The sequence below is a fragment of the Mus caroli genome, chromosome 9, assembly GCF_900094665.2.
Source record: "Mus caroli chromosome 9, CAROLI_EIJ_v1.1, whole genome shotgun sequence".
In the NCBI taxonomy this organism is placed as follows: domain Eukaryota; kingdom Metazoa; phylum Chordata; class Mammalia; order Rodentia; family Muridae; genus Mus; species Mus caroli.
The window spans coordinates 103594812-103608824 of NC_034578.1; the positions used below are offsets into that span (position 1 = coordinate 103594812).

General features: G+C 46.7%; 1 protein-coding gene across 6 annotated transcripts in view; it reads right to left on the reverse strand.

The window, feature by feature from the left end:
* Dag1 (dystroglycan 1) overlaps positions 1-14013 on the reverse strand; it is a 68742-nt gene that overhangs the window by 48489 nt on the left and 6240 nt on the right. For 2 of the 6 annotated variants that reach the window (XM_029481415.1, XM_021171404.1), the window contains exon 1: positions 9175-9353. The exons of 1 other annotated variant lie outside the window; for it this stretch is intronic. The gene's annotated coding sequence lies outside the window, so the exon portion shown is untranslated. Of the gene's footprint in view, positions 1-8875; positions 9354-14013 lie in introns of those variants that run through there. 3 more of the 6 variants (XM_021171403.2, XM_029481414.1, XM_021171405.2) reach the window with 2 other exon arrangements.

Below are 14013 nucleotides of genomic sequence, written 5' to 3' on the forward strand. Positions count from 1 at the left end.
TGGAACTCAGAAATCCGCCTGCCTCTGCCTCCCAAGTGCTGGGAATAAAGGTGTGAGCCACCACCACCCTGCTGGGTTTTTCTTATTTCTAGATTTATTTATGTATGAGTGCTCGCTTGTATGTATATATGTACAAATTATACACATAATGTGTGTGCCTGGGGTCAGCAAAGGTCAGAACAAAGGGTCAGTTATGGATCAAGGTGGGCCACCTGCAGTTTCTGAAGCTAAACTAGGGTCGACTGCAAAAACAGCAAGCACATGCAGCCATCTCAGCTCCACTGTTTTGATGATGTGTGTGTGTCCGTCTGTCTGTCTAAAACTCAGGCTTGCATTATCATTCCTGACTTATAAGTTCAGGTCCAGGGATTGAACCAGTGTTTTATGCATGCCTGGCAATTAAGAATGCTCTCAAAGAACTATACCATCTGCCTCCCTATTTATATTTAAAACAAAAACCAAAAACAGGATACTAGAGGGAATGATCTGCTGAATATTTTTCACTTTCTTTTTCCTTCTTCCTTTTTGGGGGTTGTTTTGAACAAAGTCTCAGTTGGTAACCCAGGGAGCCTGGAATGCACTAAGTAGCTCAGGTTTGCTTTAAACTTTAGGATAACTCTCCTGCCTTTAGTACTGAGATTATAGGCTTGAGTCTCCAGCTGAGTTTTGGTTTTAGAGATTTACTTTTTTTTTTGTATTTATTTTTATTTATATGTATGGGTGTTTTGCCTGCATATATATGTCTGTTCACAAACTGTGTGTATTGCCCACAAAGGCTAGACGAGGGCAATGGGTCCTCTGGAGCTGGAGAGATGGTTCAGTGGGTAAAAGCAGTGACTGCTCTTCCCAAGGTCCTGAGTTCAAATCTCACAACTACATGGTGGCTCACAACCACTGGTAATGAGATCTGACACCCTCTTCTGGGGCGTTTGAAGACAGCTACAGTGTACTCATATACATAAAATAAATAAATCTTTTAAAAAAAATACTTGTTGGCTGCATGTGGGTTCTGGGAACTGACCTGGTGCTCTAAACCATTTAGCCACCTCCCCATAACTGTCAGTAAAGTTTGGGGTTTTTTTTTGTTGTTGTTGTTGTTTTGTTTTGTTCGGATAGCATCACACTATATAGTTCTGACTGGCCTGAAACTTGCTCTGTAGACCAGGCTGGCCTAGAATTCTTTGCCTGTGCTAGGATTAAAAGCATGTGCCTACTCCTGGCTCCAGCTGAGCTCTTTACGTTTTTTTCTTGTTTCCTTGTTTTTATATTTATTTGGGAAGAGAATGCCACAGTGTATGTGGAGGTCAAAGGACAACTTGTGGGAGCCAATTCTTTCCTTCTCCCACGTGAGTTTTGGGGATGACCTCAGGTTGTCAGGTTGATGACAAGGGCCTCACTTGCCAAGCCATCTCATAGGTTTTTTTTAGTTATACAGTCTTATTATTTAGAATATTGTTACGCTAATTTTTTCTTACAGTATTGATGCTGTCCAAGCTGGAAATGTAGCTGCTTGCTGACTGCTTGTTGAACATGTATAAACCCCAGGATTTGATCTTATCAACTTATCAACTGACTGTGGTGGTACACATCTGTGATCTTAGTACTTGGGAGCTACAAGCAAGAAGATTAGAAGTTGAAGGTCACTTTCCATTATATAGCAAGTCTGGTCATCCAACAGTGAGTTTGAGGCCAGCCAAAGAGCCTGACTCATTCATTCATAGACAGACAAACTGACAAGACAGACAGACAGACACAGACAGACACACACGCACACGCACACACACACACACACACACACACACACACACACAGAAATGTAAATCTGTAGTAGGGCACGCATAAGAACTGACTCTACAAAGTTACTGTCTGCCCTCCACATGTGTCATGCACATGCATGCTCTCAGAAACACACATCATACACACAAATTTTAAAAGCATACACACATATATTTTACATACACATAAAATTTTAAATTAAAATACCAGGCATGTACTAACAGTACTGGAAGAGCAAAGCCAGAAGGATCACTTCTAGTTCAAGCCCATCCAGGTCTACACAGTGAGTTCCAGATGAGCCAGCACTAGAGTGAGGCACTGTCTCAAGCAAAAAAATCAAAGAAAACACGAGTCAAATGAGGTCCATCTATTGCTTGAGTTGTGTACAGATTTACGTTACAGAATGACTTTATCACCTTTGCTATCGATAGTTTATGAACCTGAGCTACAGCAGGCCACTTCTCTCTCCACCCAGACCCAAAGACAAAAACTGCTTACTTACCAAACCCAAGCAAGATAAATAGGAAACCCTATTCATTAAAGCTAAATTAGGCCCTGTAGCTGGTGCAATTTTGTAAACTACTCTAAATCTCTATTTATAGAAACTGCTGTTTGAGCAGTATTACTAGTGATCAGAGTAAAGGGAGATGGACGGCCAGGACGAAGACTGAGGATGACTGAGAAAGACTGCCTCTTTTCTTCCATTGGTTGCTTGGGGTTTTGGTTGGTCGGCTTTGATTCTGGTGGGAGGCTATCTACATTGAGACAGTGCCTCACTGTGTAGCACAGGCTGGCCTCCAATTTGCAGCCTCAGACTGAGAGCTGAAATTACAGTACCATTACTCGAAACATAGGAAGACTATTTGAATAACCAAAGTACAGGCTTAAAAAGACTTTAGTAAGAGTATGGGTGGTGGGTGATGCCTGCCTTTAATCCCAGCACTTGAGAGGCAAAAGTAAACAGAACTCTGTGACTTCAAGGCAGCCTGGTCTACCAAGGGAGTTCAGGATAGCCATACACAAAGAAACTCTGTCTCAAAAAAACAAACCAAAAACAACAACAACAAAACCACAAAAGATCTACTATGAAATTATCAGACTAGCTAACCCTACTCTCAGCCTACAGGGTCAACACAGGGAACTGGAGGAGACAAAGTAACAGGGCCTAGTAAGAAATGGTTGGGAGTTCAATAGAGTAGTGTGTGACTTGGTGTGTGACTTTAGTTCTAGCATTCGGTAGGCAGAGGCAGGTGGATCTCTTGAGTTTGAGACCAGCCTGGTCTAGAGTAAGCTCCAGGACAGCCAGGGCTAGAAGAAAGAGAAAGAGGAAAAGGAAGAGGAAGAGAAGGGAGAAAGAGAAAAAGGGAGGAAGGGAGGAAAAGAAGAGGGAAGGAGGGAGGGAGGGAAGGAGGGAGGGAGGGAGGAGAAAATAGAAAAGAGGCTCAAAAATGGTAGCAAAGAGCTGGGCAGTAGTGACACACGCCTTTAATCCCAGCACTTGGGAAGCAGATCCAGGCAGATTTCTGAGTTCGAGGTCATCCTTGTCTACAAAGTGAGTTCCAGGACAGCCAGGGCTACACAGAGAAAACCTGTCTCGAAAAAAAAAAATGATAGCAACGATACAAATAAATGTTCCTTACATGGAAAGAGGCAGAGAGGAGGGAAAACCTTGACCAGCACACAGCACGCACTCAACAACACCCTACCTGCACTGCACACTTTCTCTCAAGCACTCTTGCTCTTTGATGATCCTATGAGGCCTCGCGTCCTCTCCTAATCCACGTGCAATCACAACTTGCAACTACTCCAGTCTAAACAGCAGATAAGGAAGCAGTTCTCAGATCTAGGTTTGGCCTCATTTTTATTTTCAATAAAATACCCTTTCTTTCTCCTGTTCAGCATGTATATGCCGTGTACATAGCCCAACCTGGCCTGGAATTCCTTAGCCTCCCAGTACAGAAAGTGCTGAGACTGCAAGCATGTAGCACTACTTACAGCTAAGACTTTTTTTTGTTTTGTTTTTTGGGGTTTTTTGGGGGGTTTTTTTGGTTTTTCCAGACAGGGTTTCTCTGTGTAGCCCTGGCTGTCCTGGAACTCACTCTGTAGACCAGGCTGGCCTCGAACTCAGAAATTTGCCTGCCTCTGCCTCCCAAGTGCTGGGATTAAAGGCCTGTGCCACCACTGCCAGGCCTCTTTTATTTCTTGAACCTTCCATAAAATGAGCCTATTGTCACCTGCCATTCCAGTACATTAATGCCCTCTTCATCAAGGCTATAAAAGTACACTTCTTGGCACACACCTAAATCCTAGCACTCAGCAAAGGCATGCCTGAGCGACAGACGGAATGCTATGCTAACCTGAGCTACTGTGAGACTTGTTGGGGGGGTGGGTATGGAAGCCAGTCACGATGATACAGACTCCTAATTCTACTGCTCCAGATACTGACACAGGAGGACTGCAAGTCTGCAGCTAGCTTGAGCTAGTAAGAGTTTGCCTCAAAAACACAAAGTGTTCTTCGTGCCTAAGTGATAGTTCTGGAATTCCAAGTCTCTGCTTGGTCACTTGACCTTTCTACTCAACAGGTCCCACATACCTTCAAAACTCCTGGTTTTGACCTTAAGTTTCTCTCCACCTCACCCCTTACTACTGACCCAGTGGGTCAAGTCCACTAGCTCCCCACAAGACCTGAGCAATGACTAATACTAACATTAACACCAATGCTGCTTCCCTTTTTTATTTATGTACATAGATGTTCTGTCTGCATGTATAGCTGCACACCAGTCGAGGAAACTGGATCCCAGTTAGTCACCATGTAGGTACTGAAAATTGAACTCAGGTAACTGCTAAGCCATCTCTCCAATCCTGACTACTACTACTTTTTTGTTGTTGTTGTTTGTTTGTTTTTTTGATTTTCGAGACACAACCCTAGAACTAGAGTATAGACAGGATCCAATGCCCTCTTCTGACATCTCTGGTCATTAGGCACACATACAGTACATTCAGGCAAAACATACACATAAAATAGAAATGATTTAAAAGAGTCCTTGTCAGCCGGGCGTGGTGGCGCACGCCTTTAATCCCAGCGCTCGGGAGGCAGAGGCAGGCGGATTTCTGAGTTCGAGGCCAGCCTGGTCTACAAAGTAAGTTCAGGACAGCCAGAGCTATACAGAGAAACCCTGTCTCGAAAAACCAAAATAAATAAATAAATAAATAAATAAATAAATAAAAGAGTCCTTGTCATTTTTGTAGCAGACCTGAGTTCAGTTCCCAGAATCCATGTAGAGTAGCTCCCAATTGCCTGCAACTCTAGCTCTAGGAGTTACAGCTTCCTAACTGTTAAAGGCACCTGCATGCATGTGCATACACAGATATGTAACGCTAGCTCTAGGGAGTTACAGCTTGACACACACTCCCTGGGTATTCTAGTAGGTTGGAGCCAAAGTGCTTATATAGAGGGCCTTAGAGGAACTGGGCGCCCTGAAGGTCTTGGAGCATAGCTGCAGCGATCAATTTTGCTTTTTAAGAGTATTAGTCAGAGCCGGGTGGTGGTGGAGCATGCTTTTAATACCAGCACTTGGGAGGCAGAGGTGGGTAGATCTCCATGAGTTTGAGGCCAACCTGGTCTACACAGTGAGTTCCAGGACAGCCAGGGGTATACAAAGAAACCGTGTCTCAAGAAAACATACATACATACATACATACATACATACATACAAAAACAAGGAACTGGAGAGATAGCTCAGCAGTTTAGAGCATTTGCTGTTCTTCTAAAGGACCTGAACTCAGTTCAGACCCCAATACCCACATTGGGAAGCTAGTAACTATCAACTCTGTTAACTCCAGCTCCAGAGGCTCAACGCCCTCTTCTTCAGGAAGCTATACCCACTAGGCGTACACTGACAGAGAAACAGATGCATACACAAAAATAAAAATAAGTGATTAAAAATAAACACATAAAAAGAAAAAGAAAACACAACAACAACAAATCCTGGCTCTGTGTTATATCATATAACTTTATCATAAAGTGTGGACATGTTCCTTTTCTGTGGCTCCATTTCTTTATGCAGTACAAAGATTTCGGGGAACTGCAGCGATGACTCTGTACACTGGAGTGTGTGCTGAAGGCAAGGATTTGGATCCCAAGCTGGGCAGGCAGGACTGCATGTACCTGTAACTCCAGAAACAACAGTCCTGGGGGTGGCTAGGGACAGACAGGCAGATCCCAGGACCCAGCCAGCCAGCTAGTCTAGGTGAAAATGATAAGCTTCAAGTTTAGCGAGAGTCTGGTGAGTAACAGAGAAAGACATTCTCCTCTGGCTTCCACTTGTAAGTGCGCCCTCATGACTGTGTGCTAAGCCACACACACAGAAGTTTTCAAACATTTTCTACTGGGTATCAGAACAACACACACGAAGCAGAAATACAAGGACTTTAACTACATATGGTAGGTATACCAGTCTATGCCATTACTGATCCAGGAAGTGGGAGAAACTACGTACATCTGTAAGGTAGAAGACAACATGCCAACCATGATGGCTAATCCTTTAATCCCAGCAAGAAGGAAGCAGAGGCAGAAGGCTCTCAGTTTAAAACCAGCCTGGTCTACTCAGTGAGTTCTAGGACAGCCAGAGCTAAAGCAATGAGACCCTGTCTCAAGGAAGAAAAATGAAAATACAATGCCCCATGTTCAAATACAGTGGAGGTATGTTAGTTGGAAACATGGCCTCACAGCATAGTTCAGACTGCCCTGTTAGTCTTGTCTCAGATTGCTTGAATCCTAGGATTTATAGCTACCACACTACACCAAGCTAGAAGACTTTTTTTAACAATCAAATGCTAGATCTCTTTTTTTTTTTTTTTTTTTTTTTTTTGTTTTTCGGTTTGGTGTTTTTGTATAGCCCTGGCTGTCCTGGAACTCACTTTGTAGACCAGGCTGGCCTCGAACTCAGAAATCCGCCTGCCTCTGCCTCCCAGGTGCTGGGAGATCTCTTTTATAAGCAACAACACCAATCAAAGTAAACTTCCCCCAATTCCTCCAAGCCCCATCATTCTTAATACCTAACAGACAAGCAAACCTGTCAGCCACCCATGCAGCAGTCAAGAGTTTTAAATGTTAAGTATAGTAGCTCTGGCCTAATCCCTGAAGTTAGGAGGAAAAGGCAGAAGGGTCAGTAGTGTAATGCTAGCCTCATCACTAAATGGGTTTAAACCAGCATGGGCTTCAAGAGACCGTCTCAACAACAAAAAGTTTGGAGGTTGGTTTTGGGGGTTGAAACTTAGAACTTCACCCATGATATGCAGAATCTCTACCACATAGCTTTAAATCCCCACCCCCACCCCAATGGCTTTAAATTCTTGGTCATTCTTAGACTTTGGGCCTGAACATTCCTGACTTCAGGCTTCCCCTCCCATCAGGCTGGCCATTCACTTTGCAATACCTTTTCAGTCTCCCCTCTCAAAAGGCTCGTCCTCCCTCCTCTCAGCTGGCTGCCTTTACTACCAGAGGTCTGGGCATCTCTGACACTCCCGACATGCCACCAACATATCTCTTTCTAAACTCGATCTAGATTATGCCACTCAAATGATTAAAAGCATTCTCAAGCTCCTGTACCCTAAGAGGTTGGAGCTCCTATGTGCAAAGAAGGCCCAGAGCTCCCACCTGTCCAGCTGGAAGACTCCCAGGCTCTATTTTAGACCATGTACATGTGGTTCCGGGTGTACAAGCCTTTATGTCCTCCAGCTAATTCCTGTTGGCCCTGAAGGCCACGCACGGCTCAGGAAGGCTCTCTTCAGGCTATCATGCAGGCATATTCTCGTCATGGGTTCTGATTCTCACTCACTGAACCCCAAATCAGTTAAGGACAAAGCAAGATGTATTACATGGGCCCCCAAAGTCCTACCCAGAAGTCCTCGGAGTAAAGTCAAACATTTACTAAATGAATGCATCTTGTCAAATCAGTTTTTTTAGAATGATGAGGACCTGTCCGATGACGATTTCAACAGAAGTACATATCAACAATGCTTGCACATTCCCACCCGGTGCTGTCTGCGTAGTGCTACTTACTCCTACCTTCACACAGGATCCCACACGCCTTGCAACTAACTCCCTAGTGAGATCTGATTTCTCCAATAGCCCCTATGTCCTTTAAGCATGCCGACCATGTCCTTGACTTCAAGGCAAAAAGAACTTCAATTCTCCATATTTAAACCATCGATCTGTACAGCCCGTTACCGTGGAATTCTTTTTCTAAACGAGAACATTCTGAAAGTATGTCTCTTGCTCATTAAGCACAATATATACTAATATGATTGCAACACCCCATCTCCATCAGATTCCAAAACATCTGGAAGCACACCCAACTCTAGCTGGAGTTATGTTCTATAAACACCACCCTCACTTCACGAGTCTGGCTTCCACGCCAAGAACTACTTCTACTCGCTTATTTAAGGAAACAGCAGGCTGGACTCTTAAGTTAGACCTCTAGGCTATAAAGGTACTGTCCCAGACTAGGCGGACTAGTCAAAATTTCGTCATCACCACGAAAACTAATCTCGATGTAATTCAACTTAACAAAAGCTTCTCAAATTGTAGCCATTAAGAGGTGTCTTTTTAATTGCCCGTTGAGTTTGTCAATAAATGAACTTGGGAGTTATAGCAAAGGACTCTTGAATCGATATGGTGTTCCCTCTGGGAACATTTTCCAAATATACTCGCAAATGAACCTGATTTCCCAAATACCCACTGCAAAGGTAGTAAAGGAGGCTCCCACAGAAGCGCAACCGAGGGGGAGGAAAGAACCCCAAGACTCGGAGCAGCTCAAAGCAAGAGGCGGGGGCGGCGCCCTTCCCAGCCTCTGGCAGGAGCCCCACAGTAGAGATGCCTCCTAACTGGGCCGCGACCCCCACTGGAAACCCGGAGGCAGCCCGCAGGCCGCACACGCCCGCGGCCGATGCACAGGCCCCGCGTTCCCGGGAGCGCGGGCCGGGGCCGAGGCCTGGCCCGTCGCCGCGGCGCGCAGCTCCGTCCTCCAGCCTTCAGCCACCGGACGGAGAGCCGAGGGGCGGCTCCGCACGGACGGCGGCGGCGCCGCCTCCTCACCCGCAAGGACGTCCGTGGCCGTGTCCCCGCCCCGGGCCGAAAGGGAGCAGCAGCAGGTGTTCCGCGGAAGGCTCGGCCGGCTGCAGCGGGGATCCCGGCCCCAGCAGGCAGGCACCGGGCGGCAGAGGCGGGAGGCGCACTCACCCAGCACCACGGGCAGGCCGCGGCAGGTGTTCGCTCCTCCGGGCCCAGGGACACCGCCGCCACTCCCCGGGGACTCCGCGCGAAGCTGCCGCCGCTGCCGCCCCCGAGCCCCAGGAGCGCGAGCGCCGCGCCGCAGCCTCCGCGCGATCACGTACCGAGCGGTGAGAGGGCGCCGAGCGCGAGGGCGGGGCGCGCGGCCGGAGCCTAGCAACCGCCTGACACGCGAGTGCCGCAGCCAATCCCACGGCCGACTCGGAGCGGCGCCGACTGGCCTTCAGCGCGCGGCCCGCTTCTGCCTGCGTCGCTGGCCCCGCAGCGCGCCGCACCCGCGCACAGGCCCCGCCCCGTCCCGCACCTCTCTGCCCATTGGCCTGTCACGCCCCCGCCCCAAAAGCCACGCCCCAACGTAGAGGCCCCGCCCCCGAAGTCGACCAAGTGGGTCCCGGGACACGCCTTAGCCAGTCCGGGTAGCTGGGAGCGCTTGCTAGCTGGGGTGGGGGAGGGGCACCTTTCCCAACTTCTCCCGAAGAATAAACCGAGGTATGGACAGGCCGGCGAACCGGTCCGGCCACAGCAAGCCACCACACAGCTGCCCCCTAATTTCCTTCGAGCAAAACGCAAGCGGTATCTAAACCATTCAAACACTCAGGAAGCGCCCTCCCAATTGCAAAGGGAGAGAGGCCTTGTTACCCTCTCCTTAATATGGATGGAGAAACTAAGGCCAGATCCGGGTGGGTGGGCAGGAAGGTAACCCATTTCTTTAGTGCTGGCCATACAACAGGCTTCCCCTCCCCCTCCTTGGAAAGCTAAAATCCAATGCCTCCTCTGGAGCTCAAAATAGCTCTGACCCGCTAGCACAGGTCACTCACCCCCGGTGGCCCACATTCTTTAGATGGGTGGTTACTGCTAGAATCTGACCTCCCCCATTTATGGAGGGTCCTAAAGTAACTCTCCTGGGCTCACCAGAGGGCCCAAACTCCAGAGACTGGAGATTTGACAAGTTACTAAACCTGACAGTGTATAATACCTGTGGAAATCAGAGCTGTGGTGGGCTCTGCTCCCTTCCTAACTGACCCCACACTGCTAGAAGGAATCCATTCCTCTTTGGCCTAGGGCCAGGCTGGAGTTTCAGACACAAGCTGTTATCAGTAAACTCATTCTGAATACAGACCCGGCGGCTACTCGACCTGGGATTCCTGCCTAAAGGACAGGCAGTTCTCTTCAGAAGAGTCTAGGAGAAAAAGTTTTCAGGAAGAAATGCCCTACCTCAAATACCTGTTTGCAATTTCTCAATTCTTACGTGACTAACTCATAGAGCCTAGAAAAGGAAGAGGAACGAAAATCCAGGAGAGCAACGGCAGACCATCCCTTGGATGTTAATAAACTGAACAGTTAATGGCTTCTCAGATTCTGACTTCGAAGACTGTACCATTTTAGAAAGGCTGAGAATGAGCTGGCCATGGTTGCTGCCATCTGTAATCTTTACACTCATAAAGCTGAGACTTAAGGATTGCTGTAAATTGAAGGCCAGTCAAGGTCGCATAATGAGTTTCCAGGCCAACTTGGGCTATAGAGTGATACCTTGTCTCAAAAACTAATCAAGGGCCTCAGAGATTACTTAGACAGTAAAGTCATTACTGATGACTTAAGTTGGGTCCCCACAACCCACATGGTGAAAAGAAAGAACCAACTCCAAGCACAATAAAAACACGCAATAAATAAGATATAGGAAGCCGGGCGTGGTGGCACACGTCTTTAATCCCAGCACTCGGGAGGCAGAGGTAGGCGGATTTCTGAGTTCGAGGCCAGCCTGGTCTACAAAGTGAGTTCCAGGACAGCCAGGGCTATACAGAGAAACCCTGTCTCAAAAAACCAAAAAAAAAAAAAAAAAAAGATATAGAGCTGGAGAGATAGCTCAGCGGTTAAGAGCACTGACTGCTCTTCCAGAGTTCCTGAGTTCAGTTCCCGGCAACCACATGTTGGCTCACAACCATCTGTAATGGGATCTGATGCCCTCTTCTGGTGTGTCTGAGGACAGCTACAGTATACTCATTTAGATGAAATAAATAAAACTTAAAAAAATATATTAAAAACACCGGGTGGTGGTAGCTTACTCCTCTGATCCCAGAACTCGGGAGGCAGAGGCAAGCGGATCTCTGAGTTTGAGGCCAACCCGGTCTATAGAAGGAGTACACAAGGTTATACAGAGAAATTCTGTCTCAAAAATAAATAAATAAGGGCTGGTGATGGCTCAGCAAGTAAGAGCACTGATTGCTCTTCCAAAGGTCATTAGTTCAAATCCCAGCAACCACATGGTGGCTCACAACCATCCGTAACGAGATCTGACGCCCTTTTCTGGAGTGTCTGAGGACAGCTACAGTGTACTTACATATAATAAATAAATAAATCTAAATAAATAAATACTTGCAAAGAAGTAGAAGCAACCTCTCATACCTTAACTGAACACGTGGATTCCAAATTGCTCCTCTTCTCCCTTTTTTTTTGTTTTTATTTTTGTTTTTGGCATTGCTTTTGCTAAACGCACAAACGGTTTCCAGGGCCACGGGGCTCTGTGCTCACTATGGTGAACAGATGCGCTCTACCTGACTAGCAAGTGCCTAAGGGAAAGATAAGCTCCTTCCTGGTCCTAGAAACAAGACCAGTGTTTGCCTAAAATCCTCGCAACCAAAGCTTTCCAATCCCTACCTCCCGACATTGGAATGCTAGCCCCCCAAGATAGCGCCCTCCTCTCCTCAAGCCTTCTTGGCATGGCATATCTGACCTCTGCTCCCCCCTCCCCCCAGCCCAGAGCAGCCCTACATTTTAGACATCTTTGCTATCTTTTTTTTTTGCTTTAAGTTGAGGTTTCTTCCCACCCCACCCTACCCCTGTTTTTCAGGCCCTAGAAAACAGGAAGTCTGTTCTGGCTGAAAGGTAACACCAATCCTTCTTGTGGGCCCTTGACAGCCATCATGAGAGCGGATTCTAAACAGTTTAGAAAGATGAACAGTTTTTTCCCGTGGTCCTCTAGACTGGTTGAAGGCTGAATTGTTAAGTCCCCGTTAGTTACTTCCCTTAGTTCTGATAGTTTAAAGCCTTTCTCCTCCTTAGGAACTACACAGCCCATTCTCCAGCTCAGCAAAAGGTCCCCAGTGACTCAACATTTGAACTCCAGCAGGGAGAGCCATCCCAAGCCTAGACAGCAGGAAGGCAGAGCCAAGAGTTCAAAGACCCATGCTGTAAGTGCCTGAAGAGCAGATTAAGTGGCTGAGACTGAGGCTCTTCCGACCTGGGAGACCTGGTAGTCTGTCCTCAGCACCCCTCACCTTTCAGCAAAACATTCTTCCTCCTGTTAGAACCACCCCTAGCCTAAGGCTTCAGGAAGAGGAAGGTTTGTAAGATTTCAACTTTGTAAGATTTGTTTCTTCCACTTAAATGTGAGCTCTTGACAATTTGCTTGCCTTAACATTGTAACCATCACCTAATTATAACTATATAGCCGTTCATGGTAGGGGTTATTATTTGAGTTGTAACTAGCAAGAGTCTGTCTCTAAAATAAAATAAAAACAGGAAGATCAAGAGTTAAAAATCCAACATTGGGGGTGGGGGGAGGCTGGTGAGATGGTGCAGTGGTTAAGAGCACTGACTGCTCTTCCGAAGGCCCTGAGTTCAAATCCCAGCAACCACATGGTGGCTCACAACCATCTGTAATGAGATCTGACTCCCTCTTCTGGTGTGTCTGAAGACAGCTATAGTGTACTTACATATAACAATAAATAAATCTTTAAAAAAAAAAATCCAACATTGGTTACATAGCAAGTTTGAGGTCTACTATATCAAACTGCCCCGCCTCCCCGCTCCCCTACCCCACCCCCAAAAGCTCAATTTCTGTTCAGAAGGAAGGACTTGGGTTGTGCCTCCCTTACCTCCTGGTTGGCAGTCATTCCCAAGATCTAAGTCCTGTGTTAGCCCTGTGCAAGGGATAACTGATCTGATTTGTGAAAGCTAAGACCTTCGTTCTCCCTCAGACCAAATCCAGTAAACACCATGAACAGATACTCATTCTTCTAAGGTTAGGATTCCAGGGCTTGCTCCTTATTCTGGCATGTTGCTGAGGCACCAAGGGCCAGTGCCCTCTCCTCTAAGAGTGTGGCTCTTGGAACCGAGTCTTCCTCCTCTTCTGACAGAGCAAGACTGACCAGTGCTGACCAAGGGTAGACTACTAACTCACATGCCAGGCCAGCAAGCGTGCCTGGAACAGTGCCTGCCAGACCCGTCCAGCCAAGTCAGAACAAGGGAAGGGTTCCCTTTGTTTGGACTTAACAGTAGGCAAATTGTCCTGCAGCCCGGGCAGAAAGTATGGCTGATAAGAGAAACTGCCAGTAGGCAAGTTTTAGCGTCACCATCAGCTTGCCCAGCTGGCTGCCAATCCTTTCTTCCATTGTAAGACACTGAATTTCCACGCTCCATTTCTTTTCCTTTCCTTCATTTTATCTCTCCTTCCTTCTTTCTTCCCTTCCTTCTTTCTCCTTCCTGTCCTTTTTTCTTTTCTATATACCTCAGGCTACACTGGAACTCCTATGTGGCCCAAACTGTCTTTTGAAAAGTTCTTGTGCCTCAGCCTGCCCAGAACTGAGATTACAGGCGTGAGTCACCACACCAGACCACCAGGCTTTCTTTATTTTTATTTTTTTAAGATTTATTTGTTTTTACTTTAATGTGTATAGTCTTCTGTTTATATACATGTTTGGATACCATGTAACTTTGTGCACCAAGGCAACTGGAGTTACAAATGATTTCTGATCACCTGTGTGGGTTCACCGAATCAAACATGAGTCCTCCTGAAAAACACCCAGTGCTCTTAACTGTTGACATGGGTGACACCTCTCAGCTGAGTCATACTTGGCCTCTCTAGGAATGTAAAGTTCTTTTTTTTTTTTTTTTTTTTTTTTCGAGACAGGGTTTCTCTGTATAGCCCTGGCTGTCCTGGAACT